Raw genomic sequence first — 7,434 nt, 5'->3', positions numbered from 1 at the left:
ATTCCCATTCCCTGTCCTCATTCCATTCCCCATTCCCTGTCCCCATCCCCCATTCCCCATTCCCTGTCCCCATCCCCATTCCCCGTCCCCATTCCCTATTCCCTGTCCCCATTCCCCATTCCCATTCCTCATTCCCATTCCCTGTCCCCATTCCCATTCCCTGTCCCCGTTCCCATTCCCATTCCACATTCCCATTCCCTGTCCCCATTCCCCATTCCCATTCCCTGTCCTCATTCCATTCCCCATTCCCTGTCCCCATCCCACATTCCCCATTCCCTGTCCCCATCCCCATTCCCCGTCCCCATTCCCTATTCCCTGTCCCCATTCCCCATCTCCCATCCCCATTCCCCGTCCCCTATTCCCTGTCCCCATTCCCCATTCCCATTCCTCATTCCCATTCCCTGTCCCCATTCCCATTCCCTGTCCCTGTCCCCGTTCCCATTCGCATTCCTCATTCCCATTCCCTGTCCCCATTCCCCATGCCCATTCCCATTCCCATTCCCTGTCCTCATTCCATTCCCCATTCCCTGTCCCCATTCCCCATTCCCTGTCCCCATTCCCTATTCCCTGTCCCCATTCCCCATTCCCATTCCTCATTCCCATTCCCTGTCCCTGTCCCGTTCCCATTCCCATTCCTCATTCCCATTCCCTGTCCCCATTCCCCATTCCCATTCCCGGACCCCATTCCCATTCCCATTCCCTGTCCTCATTCCATTCCCCATTCCCTGTCCCCATCCCCCATTCCCCATTCCCTGTCCCCATTCCCATTCCCATTCCCCATTCCCCATCTCCCATCCCCCATCCCCATTCCCTATTCCCTGTCCCCATTCCCCATTCCCATTCCTCATTCCCATTCCCTGTCCCCATTCCCATTCCCATTCCCTGTCCCCGTTCCCATTCCCATTCCTCATTCCCATTCCCTGTCCCCATCCCCATTCCCCGTCCCCATTCCCCATTCCCTGTCCCCATTCCCCATTCCCCGTCCCCATTCCCCATTCCCCATCTCCCATCCCCATTCCCCGTCCCCTATTCCCTGTCCCCATTCCCCATTCCCATTCCTCATTCCCATTCCCTGTCCCCATTCCCCATTCCCATTCCCGGTCCCCATTCCCATTCCCATTCCCTGTCCTCGTTCCATTCCCCATTCCCTATTCCCTGTCCCCATTCCCCATTCCCTGTCCCCATTCCCATTCCCCATTCCCCATCTCCCATCCCCATTCCCTATTCCCTGTCCCCATTCCCATTCCTCATTCCCATTCCCTGTCCCCATTCCCATTCCCTGTCCCTGTTCCCATTCCCATTCCTCATTCCCATTCCCTGTCCCCATTCCCCATTCCCATTCCCGGTCCCCATTCCCATTCCCTGTCCTCATTCCATTCCCCATTCCCTGTCCCCATCCCCCATTCCCCATTCCCTGTCCCCATCCCCATTCCCCGTCCCCATTCCCTATTCCCTGTCCGCATTCCCATTCCCCATCTCCCATCCCCATTCCCCGTCCCCTATTCCCTGTCCCCATTCCCCATTCCCTGTCCCCGTTCCAATTCCCATTCCTCATTCCCATTCCCTGTCCCCATTCCCCATTCCCATTCCCGGTCCCCATTCCCATTCCCATTCCCTGTCCTCATTCCATTCCCCATTCCCTGTCCCCATCCCCCATTCCCCATTCCCTGTCCCCATCCCCCATTCCCTGTCCCCATTCCCTGTCCCCATTCCCATTCCCCATCTCCCATCCCCATTCCCCGTCCCCATTCCCTATTCCCTGTCCCCATTCCCCATTCCCATTCCCTGTCCCCATTCCCATTCCCTGTCCCTGTCCCCGTTCCCATTCCCATTCCTCATTCCCATTCCCTGTCCCCATTCCCCATTCCCATTCCCGGACCCCATTCCCATTCCACATTCCCATTCCCTGTCCTCATTCCATTCCCCATTCCCTGTCCCCATCCCCCATTCCCCATTCCCTGTCCCCATCCCCATTCCCCGTCACCATTCCCCATTCCCTGTCCCCATTCCCCATTCCCCATCTCCCATCCCCATTCCCCGTCCCCTATTCCCTGTCCCCATTCCCCATTCCCATTCCTCATTCCCATTCCCTGTCCCCATTCCCCATTCCCATTCCCGGTCCCCATTCCCATTCCCATTCCCTGTCCTCATTCCATTCCCCATTCCCCATTCCCTGTCCCCATCCCCATTCCCTGTCCCTGTCCCCATCCCCCATTCCCCATTCCCTGTCCCTGTCCCCATCCCCATTCCCCGTCCCCATTCCCTATTCCCTGTCCCCATTCCCTGTCCCCATCCCCATTCCCCATTCCCTGTCCCCATTCCCTGTCCCCTCTCCCCGGACGCCGCCGCCATCGCTCTGGCCCCCCTCGGCCCTCTCATGACCGCGCAAATCCCACCCTGCTCCCGCCCACCAATCCCAGCGCGCGATCGCTCCCAGATTTGCATAACCACGCCCTCAGCTTCGGCCCCGCCCCCGCCGGCTGCAGCCGCGTCCGGGCGCTGTTTGCTCCCAGTTCCCTCCCAGTGCTCCCAGTAAGAGCGGGACCAGCAGAGAGAGCGCTGCCAGTTCCCGCCTGCTGCTCTCACCATCGTTCCCAGTGCTCCCAGTAAGAGCGGGACCGGCAGGGAGAGCGCTCCCAGTTTCTGCCCGCTGCTCTCACCATCGTTCCCAGTGCTCCCAGTATCGCTCCCAGTGCCGGGCGTGGCGGGGCCGCTTTGGAACCCCCCCAGGGCAAAGCGCGGCTGCTTTTGGGTGCCGGCACTACCCGGGCCGGGCTGGGAGCGGAGGAGGAGCGGGAGGGAGAGGAGGGACAGAGGAGGAGGAAAAGGAAAGGGAAAGAGAGAGAGAGGAGCGGGAAGAAGAGGAAGAGCAGGGCCAGAGGAGGAGGAAGAGGAGCAGCGGGAGGAGGAGCCGCCGCACCAACCCCACGCGGTTCCCCCGCTCGGGCCGCGGCTGCCCCGGTTCCGCCCCCTCCGGAAGCCGCAGGTGAGCGGGGAGGGGGAGTCGCCCCAAATCCATGGCGGAGAGGGGCGATCCCGGTGCAGAGGGAGCCCCGGCAGCCTGGAGGGGTGGGGGAGGCTGGGGATGAGCGGGCTCCGGGCCCCCCGAGGCTGAAAGGGGCGCTGACTTCTCCAGCTGCACTTGGGCACCGGGACCATCAAACCCGACATGCTCAGCCCTTGTTTTGCCCCCCAAACCAGGATTTCCCATTCCCAAACCTTGGCCAGATGGAGGAGGAGGCTGCGAGGAGGAAGAAGATGCCCCAGGACACCCAGACAGGTGAGGAGGAAGTCAGTGCCCCTTTCCCCCTCTCTCCTGCTCCATCTCCCAGCCCAGCACGGCCCCCGGCTGCAGGACAGCCCCACTGCTGATGCTGTCCAGCCAGGGATGCACTGGGGGGATCTCCTTCCCCTTCCCTGTGGCACGGAGGCAAATCCCATCCTCTCCTTGTCCTTCCTCCCCCAGGGAAGGAGCTGAGCATGGAGAGCAGGGAGGACAAATCCCCACAGCAGAACCTGGTGGCTGAGGCCGTTTGGAGTGGCTCCAGGGCACAGGAATCCAACGGGGAGGAAAAGTCCTGGAGATCCCTCACAAGGAGGGGCTGCAAACGCAGATCACGGGGATCCGAGGAGGAAAGACCCACCTTGGGTCCAGAAGGTGACCACAGGTCGGAGTTGGGGGTCCCTGAGCAGCTTCAGGATGGGTACAAGCCCCACAAGTGCTCAGAATGTGGGAAGAGCTTCAGGTGGAGATCATTCCTGATCAACCATTGGAAAATCCACACAGAGGAACAGCCCTATGAGTGTGGGCAGTGTGGGAAGAGCTTCAGGTGGAGCTCCCGCCTGAACTCCCACATGGGAATCCACACCAGGGGGAGGCCCTATGAGTGTGGGCAGTGTGGGAAGAGCTTCAGCCACAACTCCAACCTGATCCACCACCAGCGCGTCCACACCGGGAGAGGCCCTACGGATGTCCTGAGTGTGGGAAGAGCTTCAGAGCCAAATCCAGCCTGATTTTCCACCAGAGGAGCCACACGGGGAATGGCTCTACGAGTGTGATGAATGCAGCAAGAGGTTTCAGATCAGCTCCAATCTCCTCCATCACCAGCGCACTCACACAGAGGAGAGGCCCTTCCGCTGCCCTGACTGCGGGAAGGGCTTCAGGGACAAGTGCAGCCTCCTTAGGCACCAGCTCATCCACTCCGCGGAGAGGCCCTACGAGTGTCCCAGGTGTGGGAAGAGCTTCAAGACCAGCTATGAAGTGACTGCCCACCAGAGGAGCCACACGGGGGAATGGCCCTACGAGTGTGGGGAGTGTGGGAAGAGCTTCAGGACGAGCGCCCACCTGAGTGCCCACCAGCGCATCCACAGCGGGGAGAGGCCCTATGAGTGTGCCTGGTGTGGGAAGAGCTTCTCCCAGAGGTCAGCCTTGACCCAACACCAACGCATCCAGCTGTTGTGTTGTCTGTATAAGTTGGACTGTTCTGTTCCCCCTATCATGCAATGGTTCTGCCCTGGTTCTCCCTTTCCTCCTTTACTGCCAGTTATCCCAACTCCTCCCCAGTTGCCTTGGAGATTAATGTACCCTTTCTCAAATCCCTCCCCGGTGCCCTGTCCATCACTCGGCGCTCCCACCCTTCTCTCTAGAACTCTCTAGAAACTTTCAGCTAGAGCGTCGAGTGATTGGCTCAGGGGCCGGGGCCCCACCCTGAAGTTATCCCCATTGGGGTTTTCCCTAAGTCAATCTTTTGTATCCCACTCCCCTCTGAAACCCTATTTGTCCAAGGACTGACTCCTCCCCTGTGTCCCTCCCTCCTTATAAGCTGTTGCAAATTCCCCCTGGCTCTCTTCGGTTGTCGGTTTCCCGTGGGACCCAATAAACCTGGATTCACCACAGCTGGAGAGCGCTCTCTTATTTCTGCTGACTGTAGCCATAAGCCAAGCCACGTCCTGCCTCAAGGTAACACTGCTGTCACGGCACAGAGCGTTTGCCTTAGGTGCTGTCCCGAACCACGGAGATCGGGATAGTGCCCCCCTACTGCTAGCGGTGCTGGACAGCCGGCCGGGACGTCCGAGAAGGACAATCAATCAATCTTCCTCCAGCTGGACCGCTTCATCCAGCACTGAGGGAAGCTGTGGGAGTGCTCCCAGGGCGGGAAGAGCTTTGTGTGCTGCTCCAGCTCCACAGCTCCATCCCTCATTGGAGGATCAGCACTGGATGATCCCCAGTGACCCCATTGGGCAGAGCCCTGGTGATCCGTGGTGCTGCTGATTTGTGTTAGGAAGACACCTGGCTGGCTCCTGGCTCCCTGTGAGCACCTGGACACACCCACAGACCAACATCAGAAATCCATTGTGGAGAGCTGTCGCCTTGACTTTTGAAGATTTTTCTAAGCCTTCTGATGTTTACATTCTTGTAGCAAACTCTCACACACTTCCTGTAAATAACTTATTGTTTTGCATTCTTTTATGGAGGAGAAGAAATTTGATGGACTGTTGGTTTGTCCAGTGTCATTGGAGAGGTGGCACTGTCACCCTCCAATCCACTGTCACTTTTGGAAAACTATAAATGTTGGAATCTGGAAATAAACTTCCTCTTTTTCACCTTGAGAACAGTGGTTTGTGCGCTCGTGTTGTTTCATGTCCTATAGCGACATGGAGCAGATTTGTCGACTTCTGACCCCAGAAAAATCTCACTTCTTGCATCTTCCTGGTGGCATCAAGTAACACTGGATGGCCTTGGAGGTCTTCTCCAATACAAATCCATCATTTTAATTCTCTCTGCCCCACAGGCATCTTCTACAACCAAATCGGGTCAGACTGGGGCAAAACCTATGATTTTGGAGACAGTGGGGTTGGAAAGCCCTCCAGATAAGGTTCTTCCCACCCACCCAAGCACATGGATGCTCTTCTGGCAGGGACACATAAATCCTTTTGGATTTGCCTTCAAACACAAAGGTTTCTGTTCATACCTTTGAAAGCCCTGAAATTGGGGTAAAAATCAAGACATTGAACTAAGGCTTGGATGGGCACATGTGGGGACACAGCCCTGGGTGGGGACCTGAGTTGGAAGTGGCCATGGACAGGGACATGGGGGGACACAGCCATGGATGGTGACATGGGAGGACATGATCATGGATGGGGACATGAACTGGGACAGCATCAAGGCCACCACCTGTGCCACCACAGTGCCACCAGCACCTTCATCTCTGCCATAGCGCTGCCTGATGCAGTTCCTGCCACCACGTCCCCCCTGCCACCATTGTGGTGTCCCAGCTGAATGTCACCACCCACCAGAGCAGGATGGGAACCTGTTCAGCTGGTGACAAATGGCCCAGGAGTGAGTGACAGCCACCAGGGTGTCCCAGGGCCACTGCGCTCAGGGGATCCCAACCACCCCTGGGGACAGGGCAAGGGTCAGTGTCACCCACAGGGGCCATGTGGGCCCATGCTGGGTGTCACTGGAGGCGTCCTGGTGGCAGCGTCCCCACAGGTGTGGTGATTGTCCCCTGGTGTGTGTCCTGGTGGCATCATGTCCCTTACATGTTGATGACCCAAGTTACATCATCCTTGTTCTCCTCCCCATTTCTAGAATGTTCCCCGCTCCCGCTTTCCTATTGGTTCCCGTTGCCTGCAGCTCCTCCCCTGAATCCCAGTTGGTTGTTGCCCTTTTGTCCCGCCTTTGCACCACCCTTGTTCCCTCTGCCCACTGGCCCTCAGGCCCAAAGTGCGCTGGTGTTTGCAGGGGTCCCAGGACGAGGGAAGAGACGAGAATCTTGACTCCATGTTGCAGAAGGCTGATTTATTATTTATGATATATATTATCTTAAAAGAAAATGATATATTAAAACTATACTAAAAGAATTGAAGAGAGGATTTCATCAGAAGGCAAGCAGGGAATAGAAAAGAATGATTACAAAAGCTCATGACTCTCCGAGAGTCTGAGCCAGCTGACTGTGATTGGCCATTAATTAGAAACAACCAACATGGACCAATCAAAGTTGCACCTGTTGTCTTCCACAGCAGCAGATAATTCTTGTTTTTCTTTTCCTGTGAGGCTTCTCAGCTTCTCAGTTTCAGAAAATATCATGGCGACACCAAAGCTCCACCTCCCTTGTCCCATATAAAACCCTGGACCCTGCTTTGTTCTTGGTTCTTGGTGCCTGGACCCCTCGGGTGTGTTGGCCCATAAAGCACCCCTGGAACTCCAAGCAGGGATCCCCTCCCGCCTGTTTTCCCCCCGAGCTGCAATCGCCATCGGCCTGGTGCTCGCGGAGCCATCCCTTTCCTAGAGGAGACGCTCTGGGGAAGGCAGTGCCTGGTGCTGGGGATGGGCACTGGGGACTGCTTTGGGCTGGGGAGACTGAACTTCCTTCCAGGGGCTTCTCTGGGCCAGGGCTTGGATTTGGCCTGGAAACAGAGGGAAGGTTCCAG

At 57.4% G+C, this 7,434-nt stretch overlaps 1 long non-coding RNA gene and 1 pseudogene across 1 annotated transcript; both read left to right on the top strand.

The window, feature by feature from the left end:
- The first annotated feature begins 3,233 nt into the window (after positions 1 to 3,233).
- Positions 3,234 to 3,585, top strand: LOC136569754 (uncharacterized). The gene is made up of 2 exons (XR_010785451.1): positions 3,234 to 3,280; positions 3,467 to 3,585. It is a non-coding gene; the product is annotated as an uncharacterized lncRNA (long non-coding RNA).
- Positions 3,586 to 3,774: 189 nt separating this feature from the next.
- Positions 3,775 to 4,763, top strand: LOC136569699 (zinc finger protein 211-like; annotated as a pseudogene).
- Positions 4,764 to 7,434: the final 2,671 nt, after the last annotated feature.

The sequence above is a fragment of the Molothrus aeneus genome, unplaced genomic scaffold (genome assembly GCF_037042795.1).
Source record: "Molothrus aeneus isolate 106 unplaced genomic scaffold, BPBGC_Maene_1.0 scaffold_19a, whole genome shotgun sequence".
Taxonomy (NCBI): Eukaryota; Metazoa; Chordata; class Aves; order Passeriformes; family Icteridae; genus Molothrus; species Molothrus aeneus.
Note: the sequence above shows the minus strand (reverse complement) of the source record. Positions and strands in the feature narration are given on the sequence as shown.